At 39.9% G+C, this 14165-nt stretch overlaps 1 pseudogene; it reads right to left on the reverse strand.

Annotated features, from left to right (window-relative positions):
• Window positions 1-2448: 2448 nt before the first annotated feature.
• The window catches only part of LOC129049436 (double homeobox protein A-like), a 53177-nt pseudogene continuing 41460 nt past the window's right edge, over window positions 2449-14165 (reverse strand).

Genomic DNA, 14165 nt, shown 5'->3' on the forward strand with positions numbered 1-14165 from the left:
AAAATTGACAAATGGGATCTAATTAAACTAAAGAGCTTCCGCACAGCAAAAAAAACTACCATCAGAGTGAACAGGCAACCTACAAAATGGGAGAAAATTTTCGCAAACTACTCATCTGACAAAGGTCTACTATTCAGAATCTACAATGAACTCAAACAAATTTACAAGAAAAAACAAACAACCCCATCAAAAAGTGGGCGAAGGACATGAACAGACACTTCTCAAAAGGAGACATTTATGTAGCCAAAAAACACATGATAAAATGCTCACCATCACTGGCCATCAGAGAAATGCAAATCAAAACCACAATGAGATACCATCTCACACCAGTTAGAATGGCAATCATTAAAAAGTCAGGAAACAACAGGTGCTGGAGAGGATGTGGAGAAATAGGAACACTTTTACAGTGTTGGTGGGACTGTAAACTAGTTCAACCCTTGTGGAAGTCAGTGTGGCGATTCCTCAGGGATCTTGAACTAGAAATACCATTTGACCCAGCCATCCCATTACTGGGTATATACCCAAAGGACTATAAATCATGCTGCTATAAAGACATATGCACAAGTATGTTTATTGCGGCATTATTCACAATAGCAAAGACTTGGAACCAAGCCAAATGTCCAACAATGATAGACCGGATTAACAAAGTGTGGCACATATACACCATGGAATACTATGCAGCCATAAAAAATGATGAGTTCATGTCCTTTGTAGGGACACGGATGAAGCTGGAAACCATCATTCTCAGCAAACTATTGCAAGGACAAAAAACCAAACACTGCATGTTCTCACTCATAGGTGGAAATTGAACAATGAGAACACATGGACACAGGAAGGGGATCATCACACTCTGGGGACTGTTGTGAGGTGGGGGGAGGGGGAGGGATAGCATTGGGAGATATACCTAATGCTAGATGATGAGTTAGTGGGTGCAGCGCACCAGCATGGCACGTGTATACATATGTAACTAACCTGCACATTGTGCACATGTATCCTAAAACCTAAAGTATAATAATAATAAATAAAAATAAAAATAAAAATCATTGCATGAAAAAAATAAAAAAAAAACACAGAGCAGTATGGAGATAAGACACTGGAGAGCATAAATGAGTCGAGTTTTCAAAAAAATAGAACAAAATTTTTCAAAGTCAGTTGCCTATTATCTTCCCTCATAGTTCTTAGGGAGATATAACTAAAGGCCTCCAAAGAATTTGTGTCTGTCCATTAGGTACAGAATAAATTTATTTCAAAGATCTCCTCCTCTGAGAGTTGATTATTTGACTTAGGGCAAAAGACTGAATGTAAATAGTAGCGAAACTGTCTCTGATATTATTGTAAGGAATAAAATAATTTTGCTTTGTAAATACAATAGAATATTTCCTAGAGAGAACTGACCCAAACTCAATTTTAGGACTGGTCCTGAAATTCAGAAGTACCTTTCCCATATTGCCTAACTGTGCCTTTTTCACTGGAACAAAAGTGCTGCCTTCAGGGAGCATGCCTCCTCAGAGATCAGTAAAATCAATGAGAAATGCAATATCCATTTGTCAGTAAAGACATGTGAAGTTTGATGGGTTTCTTGGGACTGGACAACTACTTAAAGATTCTAAAGAAAAATTAAGTGGGGCATAGAAACCAAAACTATCAAGAGATCCTTGAAAAAGGAAACATGAAAAATGAGGACAAATTTAGAGAACTGTTGCTGGCATAGATGTTAACTTCCAGAAGAAGATGGAAATAGACTACCACACAAAACAAAAAAGACAGAAGAGAATATTAGCACTCTGTTGCAAAGGAGAATAGGTATGCTCAACTGGTAAGTATAATGCAAATATTCCAATATCTGAAAAAAAATCCCAAATCCAAAATATTTCTAGTTCCATGCATTTTGGATAAGGGATACTCAACATGTATTTTAAAAGATCAAAATGCAGATCAGAGAATATGGATATAGAAGATTATGAGCAAATGAGAATAAGAAAAAATGTTGGAGGACTTTTTAAAATGTATAAAGGAATTAATGAATGCAATTAGTATTATTTTTTAAATCAGTCATTAACAGCCAGTTGCCATGATTGCCAGCCCCTTTGATGAGTACTAATTTCAAAATTATTAAGGAAAGGCAGATATTTAGACTCATACAGATTAAAAGAAAATATTTTCAAAATTTCAAATTTAGGCTTATAAATGTTCTAATCTACTTTTGAATGTGTATTCGTGACCCAAGATTGGTTTTTCCAGGCCCCATCATTCTAATGACTGGTTTTTTTTGTTTTTTTGTTTTGTTTTGTTTTGTTTTGAGACAGAGTCTCTCTCTGTTGCCCAGGCTGGAATGCAGTGGTGTTATCTCGGCTCACTGCAACTTCCATATCCTGGGTTCAAGCAATTCTTCTGCCTCAGCCTCCTGAGTAGCTGGGACTACAGGCACATGCCACCATGTTCGGCTAATTTTCTCTTTTTTTTTTTTTTTTTTCAGTAGAGATAGGGTTTCACCATGTTAGCCAGGATGGTCTTGATCTCCTGACCTCATGATCTGCCCACCTCGACCTCCCAAAGTGCTGTGATTACAGGCATGAGCCACTGCGCCCAGCCCACAGATTTTTTTTTAACAAGGTTCTTCTCAGCAATTCCAGTATCCAGATATAGGCCCATCACAGACATCACACAAGCGTGTATTCATAATCCTGGTGAATACAGAAGTTTCCTGGACTCCTTGATGAGCTATTGCTTTCGTTCCTATATCAGTGTTTTCAGCTGATGTCATTTGTGATTGTGTTTCTGACTTTCTGTAGGCAACCTGCCAAACCTTCATTTTTTTTTTTTTTTGCTTGCATGCACATAAATGTAAGCACTAATTCTTATATTAAACTGTTTATTTCTATAATACTTAATTGGCTGTTTTCCTGGCTGAACCAAACCAAGAGCATAAGGGATGATAACCTCCAAAACTGATTAAATTAGAGGTCAATAAATGGAACTGTTTTAATTCTATTATTCTTCTTTCATATATTAAATAGAAAATTTTTGTGGATAGTTTTTCTTCACTGTCTCTTTGGTTACCATGAGGTACTGCTTGTAGTGAAAAGGTAGAATAAATACGTGATTCTTTCCCTTTATTTACCATTTTCTATTAATCAGTTACTCTTTTATTTGCCGGTTTTCTAAGTAGTAGTATGGTTTCGTAAAATCCTAGAAAGTACTTGAGGAAATTAAAAATGGATTGACTTTTTAAAAATTAATTTTGGGAATTATTCTCCTGCCTCTTCTCAGTCTGATGAAATTTTTCTGTAAGATGTTGTATTTTTAAGTATTTGAATTTTTTTAAAGTTTTTATTTCTGCTGAGGCTTCACATCTGTTTACTCAGTTTTATTTTTATTTCAGTCCTTGAGCATGTTTATAATATAGTAGTATCCCCTTATTGTGGCTTTACTTTCCTCACTTCCAGTCACCCACAGTCAAAAAATATTAAATATAAAACTCCAGAAGTAAACAGTTTATAAATTTTAAGTCATGCGTTGTTCTGAGGAATGTGATGCAACCTCCCGCCATTCTGCTGTATCCAGTTCAGGATGTGACATATCCCTTTGCTCGGCAGATGCACAATTCCTGCTTCCTGCTTCCTGCTCATTAGACACTTGCAGCCGTCTAAGTTATCAGATGGACCTATCTCAGTATTGCAGTGTTTGTGTTCAAGTAACCCTTATTTTACTTAGTAACGGTCTCAATATGCAATATATTGATGCTGGCAATTCAGATACACAAAAGAGAAACCTGAAAGTGCTTTCAGTAACTGAAAAGCAGAAAGTTTTTCACTTAATGAGGAAAAAGATATGCTGAGATTGCTAACACCTAGGGTAAGAACTAAGCTTTTATTTGTACAATTGTGGAAAAGGAAAAATAAATTCTTGCTATTTTCACTTTTGTACCTCAAACTTCAAAAGTTACAGCCACAGTGTGTGGTAAGTGCTAATGTAGGGTTCAGTATTATCCATGGTTTAAGACATCCACTGGAGGCCTTCCAAAGTATGCCCCACAAATAAAGGGGGAGTACTGTAGTCTTTTTATGCTAATTCCAATATCTGGATAATGTACTTATTCTATTGACTGCATGCTTTAGTATCATTATAAGCTCAACGATTTAAACATATCAGGTGTGCACCTGCTCATTGCAGTCATCATCATCATAATCATCATCATTATTTTTGTTTGTTTGTTTGTTTGTTTTTGAGACAGATCTTGCTTTATGGCCCAGGCTGGAGTGCAGTAGCATAATCACAGCTCACCGCAGCCTCAGACTCCTGGGCTTAGGTGACCCTGCCACCTCAGCCTCTCAAGTAGCTGGGACTAAAGACACAAGCTACCATGCCTGGCTAGTTTTTTTGTTTTCTATTTTTGGTAGACAGAGGGTTTTACCATGTTGCCCAGGCTTGTCTTGAACACCTGGGCTAAAGCAATCCACCTGCCTTGGCTTCCCAAAGTGTTGGGCTTTCAGGTGTGAACCACCGTGCCTGGCTTGTGGTCATCAATATTATTGATGCTTATATTAGTTCATGTTTGGATAGTGAGACCTCCTTCAAATTGCCTCTTGGATCTTATGGACATGACCCTGGGGGGTATAAAAGTGCCCTTGCATTCCAGTATGATGAGATGCTCTAGATTGATTTTGCACATTGCCTGCCTGCAGCCAGAAAGCAGCCATTTCTCCAAGGAGCTTTGGTTCCTTTTAGTGAATGATGACATGGAGAATCCAAAGTTATGGCACCAAGGTGCTTTCTGCTTCTGTTTTGTTTAATGCTTCCAGGACTTTTCAGTGGATAAGTCTAAAAGATAAGTGTATTTTTTAATAAAAATTTATAATTTTTAAACAAACCTTTCAGTTAAGTCTTGATTAGAGGATTTTAATTATGCTCAGAGATATTACATCTGTATCTTCTTCTATTTCATTAGAAAAGTACCAGTTTTCAATGTCACACCCATAATGAGATGGAGTCTAGTTCTGTCACTCTGGCCGGAGTGCAGTGGTGTGATCTAGGCTCACTGCAACCTCCACTTCCCGAGTTCAAGCAATTCCCTACCTCAGCCTACAGAGTAGCTGGGATTACAGGCAAACTCCACCACACCTGGCTAATTTTTGTATTTTTAGTAGAGACGGGGTTTAACCATGTTGGCCAGGCTGGTCTTGAACCACTGACCTCGTGATCCACCCACCTCAGTCCCCCAAAGTTCTGGGATTACAGGCATGAGCCACTGCACCCGGCTTTTTTTTTTTTTTTTTTTTTAGACGGAGTCTTGCTCTGTTGCCCAGGCTGGAGTGCAGTGGCGCAATCTTGGCTCACTGCAACCTCCGCTTCCTGAGTTCAAGTGATTCTCCTGCCTCAGCCTACCCAGTAGCTGGGACTATAGGCACGTGCCACAATGCCTAGCTAATTTTTTGTATTTTTAGTACAGACGGGGTTTCACTGTGTTAGCCAGGTAGGTCTTGATCTCCTGACTTCGTGATCTACCCGCCTCAGCCTCCCAAAGTGCTGGGATTATAGGCATGAGCCACTGTGCCCAGCCAATTTTTTTGTATTTTTAGTAAAGATGGGGGTTTCATCACCTTGGCTAGGCTGGTCTTGAACTCCTGATCTCGTGATCCACCCACCTTGGCTTCCCAAAGTGCTGGTATTACAGGCTTGAGCCACCGTGCTCAGCCCCATAACTACTCTCTTTTTTTTTTCTTTTTCTTTTTTTTTTTTTTTTGAGATGGAGTCTCACTCTGTCACCAGGCTGGAGTGCAATGGCACCACCTCGGCTCACTGCAACCTCCACCTCTGGAGTTTAAGCGATTCTCCTGCCTCAGCCCCCTGAGTAGCTGGAACTACAGGCACGCACCACCATGCCCAGCTAATTTTTGTATTTTTAGTAGAGAGGGGATTTCACCATGTTGGCCAGGATGATCTCAATCTCTTCACCTTGTGATCTGCCTGCCTCAGCCTCCCAAAGTACTGGGAACTAATCATTTTTTTAAAATCCTGCAATGTAAGACAAACCAATAGCCTAAGACTAAAAATACAGCCTTCTGAAAAATAATAAGCAATCTGAGATTTTTTTTTGCATTATTTTGTTCTTAGGCTATATTTCATCATGAATATACAGTCATATTATTGCTTTTTAAAGTCAGTGTAATTCTGATTGACAGATGACATAAATATATTGATTAGAAAATAAAATATTATTTTCCAACCATTCCTAGACAGTGTTCTAATATGATTAACTTTAATTGCCAGAAGTAAAATCTTTTATTTTACATGATTACACTTCATTGTACTAGAATATATCACAATCTCTATTTCCTTGAGACAAACAGTTTCCCTAATATGTTATTATAAAACTGTTTAAACATACAAAAAGGTTATGGGAAGTGCATATTTATAGTCCAACCACTTAGATTGTACAATTATCATTTTGTTATATTTGCTTTATTACATATCTATCACTCTATCCACCATTCTATCCAATTATCAACTCACCATTTCTTACTTATGTCAAAGTATATATTTTTCTTACATACTTAACATATGTATCATTATTGTTCAGTATTTGTATACAGCTCATTTTTTTTAAGTTACTAAGGTTTTTTTATTAACACCTCAGAGTAGAGGTTATGAAAGGACCCTGAATTGTTCTAGGAATTTTCTTCAGTAAGCATTTGTGAAGACTTGGGGATCAAGGTTGGGTTAAACTTTGTGATGGGTCCATTGGCAGTCTAGTCACAAGCACCTCCTGGATCATTGGGTCCCAGCGGAAAATGATGCTGGACTCTCAAACTGCCAGAAGGTAGCCTGGAAAGAACTCTACAGTCCAGAAAGAGCCTGGAAAGTGGTTTTGTGAGATGAAATTTACTCCTGGTGAAAATGCTGTGAATATTGTTTAGCCTACAACAAAGGATTTTGAATATTGATAAACATAGTAAAACAGTGGCAGGGTGTGAGAGGACTGACTCCAATTTTGAAAGAAGTTCTACTATGGGTAAAATGTTATCAAAAAATATCGCATGCTACACTGAAATCTTTTGTGGAAGGAAGAGTCAGTTAATGTGGCAAATTTCATTGTTTTCCATTAAGAAATTGTTACAACCACTTCAATATTCAGCAACCATCGCCCTTATCAGGCAGCAGCCAACAACACCAAGGCAAGACCCTTCACCAGCAAAAAGACTAAGACTCCCTGAAGGCTCAGATGATCATTAGTATTTTTAGCATTAAAGTATTTTTATATTTTTTTCTTTGTTTTAAATAATTGAGCTTCAAGTAAGGGCATCAAGTAGTTTTTCTTCTTTTTCTTTCTGTTTTTCTGTTTTTCTTTTTTCTTTTCTTTCTTTTTTTTTAAAGACGTGTTTTGCCATGTTGTCCAGGCTGGTGTTGAACTCCTGAATTCAAGTAATCAACCTGTCTTGGCCTCCCAAAGTGCTGGGATTACAGGCATGAGCCACTGAACCCAGCCAGCATCAAGAGTTTTAAAATTAAGGACATAACACCATTTCACACTTTAAACAGACTACAGTGTAGTGTAAACATACCTTCTTTTTTAAAATAGAGACAGGATCTCCCTATATGCCCAGGTTGATCTCACAATTCCTGGGCTCAAGTGACCTCCCACCTCCATCTCCTAAAGTACTGGGATTATAGGCATGAGCCATCACACCCAGCTAATATAACTTCATATTCACAAGGAAACAAAACAATTTGTGTGACTTGCTTTATAGCAATATTTGTTTATTGTGGTGGTCTCGAATCAGATCCACAATATCTTTGAGGTATAGCTGTACTTTCTAAGCATTTCCTGAGTCAGCCTACTTTTTCTCCATTTTTATTGTCACTATTCTATCCATTTTTTGTTTTGTTTCATTTTGTTTTCTTGTTGTTGTTTGGAAACAGGAACTTGCTGTGTCACCCAGGCTGGAGTGCAGTATCATGATCATAGCTCACAGCAGCCTTGATCTCCTGTGTTGAAACCATCCTACTGCCTCAGGCTCATGAGTAGCTGAGACTACAGGTGCATGCTACCACACCTGGCTCATTTTTAAAAAGATGTTTGTAGAGATGGGGTCTCATGATGTTGCCTAGGCTGATCTGGAACTCCTGGTCTCAAACAATTATCCCGCCTCAGCCTCCTGAGTAGCTAGGGTCAATCCACTGTTGAAGAGTACATGGATGTTACTTTGCAGACTGTCAACCTGAATTTGTATTTGCTTGACATTGCCTAATTATTAGTTTCAGTTTCAGCTTACCCACTTTTTGTCAGCAACATGCAGAAGAGACTGTGCCCTTTTTAGTGTATCATGTCAGGAATCATCTCACATTGGTTTGTGCCATTACTGGTGCAGTGACTTTCAGCTTCTTGGTTAAGGTGGAGTTGGCGATATTTCTCCACTGCAAAATTACTGATTTTCCTTTTGTAATTAATAAATGTGCGTGAGAAGATTCTTTGAGATGAAGTATATATCTCATTCTTCATCAAAGTATAAGTTTTTTTTAAGTAAAAGAAAATTTATTATGAAACTAAAGGAATAAAAGAATGGCTACTCCATAGGTAGAGAAGCGTCACTTTAAGATTTTGATGTCAGTTGATTTTTGTCCAAATCAATAATTACTGCAATGATTGAAAAATGATTATTACTAAGTTTATTTTCATTGTCTCAAGGTCTGCTGAACTCTGGATCCAGGCTGTGTCAACAGGGTAATGTGGTGCCTCCTTTACCTGTCTTAGCCTCCTACAGTCCTTTTTCTTTATTTTGTTTTTTAGAATAGAGACAGGGTCTTATTATGTTGCCCAGACCGGTTTCAAACTCCTGGGCTCAAGCAATCTTCCAGCCTCAGCCTCCTAAAGTGCTGGGATTACAGGCATGAGCCACCACACCCGGCCAAGTTCTTTACCATCTTCAGAAGACTTAGCTTGCACTTTCAGAAGAAGAATAGACTCCCAGGAAGACTGTGAGAGAGATTTGGGGCCCAAATTGATAATATCAAATACACTGAACTTGACTGTATTCACCATGTTCTGGCTCTTGAGAAATGAGAGTGCTAATGAGGTTGATGTCATTTTGTGTATCTTCTGTACCTTGAAGTCCCTCAGAAATCTTGTTCCTGGTCTTCTCTAGTCTTCTCATTCTAAGGACATGACAGGTTCTCTTTTCCTCTGGAGATGAAATCTAGATCTTTGATTTTGGAATCAAATTTGGACTCTTGACTCTGGAGCACCAATTTCTTCAGCAAGTTGTTCTCTGGAATCAATTCCAGGTATGGGTTTTTCATAAATGCATGGATGACAGTGTGTAATTGAAAGGTGCTATAGGTGGTATGACACTGTCTGGCTTCTCTATTTTGAAACTCCACAACAGATTAATCTTGTCCATGGCTCTGGCTTGAATCTAAAGTCAGGTTCTGGTCTTTTCTGGAATCCACGCCTAGCTCTTCAATTCTGAAACCAAATCTGGATTCTGGACTCTTCTGTATTGATTGCTAAAGCAAGTTTTCGTTTGGTAGCATAACCTGGGTAAGGTTTTGGAGTGAAGGTTTTGATGAGGATTTTCAATTGATCTTCTGTGAATTTGGTGTAATTGCACCTATGATTTGTTGCTACCATCTTGTGTGAAGAGGTGTCTTCGGCCATGCAGGAAGAGAGTCCTGGAGGCTGAGCTACTGTCTGGGAGACTGCTTATAGCTCATTTTTTAAAAAGAAAGGTCACATATAATACAATATAAAATTCACAAATCTAAAGCTTACGGTTTTCTGGGTTTTGACAAATGAAAACACCTGTGCAACTTCAAGCCTTACCAGGATACAGATGAGGCTTTCTACCCAAAAGCACCAGTATTCTAACAAACAACTTTACATTTTTTGAATTGTTCAGTGCCTGTGAGGATTCCTTACTCCAAGTTTATGACAAATATATTCAGAAGGCATAGTCTACAATTAGTGTTTGGGTAAGTATTTTCATGAATTGTCTGATTATTTGCTGTGAATTTGAAGTATGCTGATTTTTATGTAATTGTCTTCTGAGAAACATTGTGCCATTTTTCTTGTGGAAACCACCTGTAGAATAAGCAGAGATTATGAACGCACAGAGTTGGTTGTGATGGGCACGTCTACCTGTGGCTGCCATTTAAGTGGAAGGTGGAATTCGACTCTGGAGCATCGGCAGCCTGAGCTGCTGCTGGGCTCACACTGACCCTGGGAGTGCTCTATGCATGCTTCACCTTATGAGGGTGCAGAAGGAGCAAAAATAGAAAAGTGTGCTCTAGTTTTACATGTTACCAAAGGACAGAGGATACCACCAAGGATTTAGAAAACTGTTAAGTGAGGACTTATTCTTCTTAATAGCCTTTCAAACAAGAATTTGAAAACAAGATTCTACTCATCCCACACCAAAATGTAAACAGATATATTATTTTCTATATTCCCAAGATAATTTTGGTTTTACTTAAGCATCACTATTGTCCTCAAATGTCAAGTAGAAAAATAAATGTGAATAATCCCACCACTAGCCTCCAGACTTGATGTTTATGCTATTTCATTTTTTAAATGACGTTTTAAAAGTTATAAGTTAGAAACGTGGAAGTAGAATGGCTTCATGCAAGAAATACTGGAATAAGATCCCTGTTCTGGCCCCAGAGTCTTAGATAAGTCATTCAGCCTTTCTAAGCATCAGATCTCCCATCTGGAAAACATGGGCATTCATCTCTATGGGAGCTGCTAGCTCTAACTGTCAGTGAGTTTCTGAAACTTGCCAGGAAGGAGCAGCCCTAGTCCGAGTGCATGCCGCCCCTGTGCTCACCTTTTGCCTGCTTCTTATCCTTGAGGTAGCCTGCAGGCTCCTCCTCATTCCTCTCCTAAGCCAGTGCTATCTGACAGCAGGGAATATGTTTCCAATTCTGGTCTCATCTGAAATAATTTTTTCCTGGAAGAAAGATTACATCTATGACCTGCAAAGCATTATGCTCCTCTCTGTATTCCGGATATTGTGTTTTTTTTTAATATGGGAAAATTTATGATTTTATTTTTCCTGAGATGGAGTTTTGCTCTTGTCACCCTGCTAGAGTCCAATGGCATGATCTTGGCTCACTGCAACCTCTGTCTCCTGGGTTCAAGCGATTCTCCTTCCTCAGCCTCCCGAGTGTCTGGGATTACAAGTGCCTGCCACCACGCCTGGCAAATTTTTGTATTTTTAGTAGAGATGAGGTTTCACCATTTTGGCCGGGCTGGTCTTGAACTGCTGACCTCAGGTGATCCACCAGCCTCAGCCTCCCAAAGTGCTGGGATTACAAGTGTGAGCCGCCGCTCCCAGCAGGATTATGTCTTTTTACATGAGAAAAATTTCTTGAGATCATAAGGAAAAAAAAATCCCTGAGCCAAAAAAGTCAACCAAGAAGAAAAAGAAAGTGAGAAGTAAGAAAAATATGTATTTTAAAGAAAGTGAAGTGGGCATAGCAATCACATTGAAATCTGGGTATAGAACAACCTTCATCTCTAAAATTTATATTTAGTCAACCACTATGCTAAGCAAGGTTGTGGTAGGAATACCTACCACCTATTCTAGGACACATGTCTCTTATGGGCAAAAAGTAAAGCAAAGCCATAGTTGTGGTTTGATATTTTGGATGTATTAATTCTCATTTCAGCATTTGCATAGTCTCACATTTTGGAAAACAAAATTGTGGTGATTTCACTTGTCTCTCCATATCTGATTATACTCAAAACTGGGAAACAAATGTAGACTAAAGAAGCAAATACTAAAGAGTGAAATCATGCAGGTTAAACAGATACTCTTTCTCAGGGAAAAGTCACTTACCCATCATGCACTGATATATTGTTGTGAGTTTATATGGTTTAGTGTATTTACAACTGGACTAAATTTACATGATTCACTGTGTACTGTAGAATATAATTAAATTGACATTTGCTGGTACCGAATAAATTTGCCTATCAGTGAAAGAAATGATGAAAATAAAGTCTGAGGCCAGATAATTCCATTGGTTACCAATTTATATCTTCAGCTCTACACCAAAGCAAATATTACAACTCCAAACAAGCAAACAGGTGAAGAAGAGATTTGCTGTAACCTCAGATGTCAGAGAATGCATTTGTCTCTGAAAACATTTGTATTGGGTTTTTTGTTTTTTGTGTCACGCTGTACTTTATTTAAAGGTGGCCACAGCTTTAAAGTATGAGTTCATTTTGTACAACCAGAAATGGAAAAGGAGTCAGTCAAGGTGGGGCAGAAGTTTCTAACAAAGTCTAAAGCATAGTTTTATATAACTAATAATAAGGACACAATATTTAGCTTACTTAATTCCCAAACTGAGGTCACTAAAACTTAAGAATATCTGCTAAAACTTAAGCGAAATCTCAGAGAAACTTTAAAAATAACATTTTATTTTTGATCATTCAAAATGTTTCAATCAATATTCTGAGCCTAAACGTGTAGGTGAGTGCTTTCTCCATCTTTGCACATGTGAAGTGCGCCTGAACCTTAGCCCCATATTTTCTCAAACACCATCACACTAATAGAACAGAAAGGAAAGGGCAGTTTCACCAGGTAGCCCCCATAAGCCTCTCCCTGGGGTCCTCCCCAGCACCTGCTAAACTTGGGTGGCCTGATTCCAGGGGGCTGGATAATGAGCTGGCAAAATAAACCCAGAAGAATAGTAATTGCAGACAAAGAAAAACTCAGGTTCCAGCGCAGATAGAGAGCCCATACCAGTGATTTTGATATTAGCTGCAGTTAAGGGGGCAGGAAAGGCTCCCACTCTATGGCCAGTGGTGTGGTCAGCTCAGCGCCGCCACCTTGGCAGGCTCCATCCCACCATCACCCTCCCAATCAGGCTGATAGTGTCTCCTTATGCCAAGTGGAAGGAACTGCAATCAAATTCTGACACGACCTGCAAATCCTCTGGGGCCTTGGGCTACTGGTTAGGCCAGTAGGGCTATGTATCAACTGATTAAACCCATTAATAACTGGCAGCACAGCACGGCCTCCTTCTCGACAAATTACGATGCTGATCCCCAGAGTCGGCCATCCATGCCTATGGTCTTTTGTCCTTACGCTTTCAAAACGCCTCCCCTGCTTCATGCTTTCTAGACTTGAGGACTTGGCTTAAATGTGCTTCTGAATTGCTGCTCTCTCTGGTTGACAATTCTTTTTTTTTTTTTTTTTTTTTGTTGGAGACGGAGTTGCTCTTGTCGCCCAGGCTGGAGTGCAGTGGCGCGGTCTCGGCTCACTGCAACCTCCACCTCCCAGGTTCTAGCAATTCTCCTGCCTCAGCCTCCTGAGTAGCTGGGATTACAGGCGTCCGCCATCACGCCTGACTAATTTTTGTAATTTTAGCAGAGACGGGGTTTCACCATGTTGGCCAGGCTGGTTTTGAACTTCTGACCTCAAGTGATCCGCCCGTCTGGACCTCACAAAGTGCTGAGATTACAGGCGTGAGCCACCGCGCCCCGCTGACAGTTCTTTACACTGTTCTACAATTGGGGCGGAGCGGGAGACACCACGGAGCCCACCTCTGCAGGAGGCATGGCTTGGCAGAAGGGACAGACACCAGCCAGAGGAAGGGTGCACTTTGGGCACCGAACTTCAGGTAAAGTGCTCTGGGTCAGGCATCTCCTCCAGAGTGGTCTGTTTAAAGTTAAAAAGGTCGCCTTCAAAATAGTTGTAAAATCTGTACACTTACCCAGACATACACATTTTTCGAGACAGGGTCTTGCTCTGTCGCACAGGCTGGAGTGCAGTGGTGCAGTCGCAAGCCATCTTCCTGCCTCAGCCTCCGAAGAGCTGGGACCACAGGCCCGCACTACCACACCCGGCTAACTTGTTTTCTGTTTGTTTTATTTTCGTTTGTTTGTTTTGTAAGGATGGAGTCTGACTGTGTTGCCCAGGCTTGTCTCGAACCTCTGGGCTCAAGGGATCCTCCCTCCTCTGCCTCGCCAGGTGCTGGGGATTCAGGCTTGAGCCTCCATGCCCGGCCCTATTAATTATTCTTAAAACATGTAAAGGACACAGCATTTGGGGTCAGCGCAGCATTTGCAGTGGCTGCTCCAGCTTCGGGGCAGGCAGGTCACCGCGTGGGCCCAGTGCCTACTGGCCCGGCTGCCCTGCAGGTCAGCTCAGGGGGATGCTCTG

The sequence above is a fragment of the Pongo abelii genome, chromosome 14 (genome assembly GCF_028885655.2).
Source record: "Pongo abelii isolate AG06213 chromosome 14, NHGRI_mPonAbe1-v2.0_pri, whole genome shotgun sequence".
NCBI classification, from domain to species: domain Eukaryota; kingdom Metazoa; phylum Chordata; class Mammalia; order Primates; family Hominidae; genus Pongo; species Pongo abelii.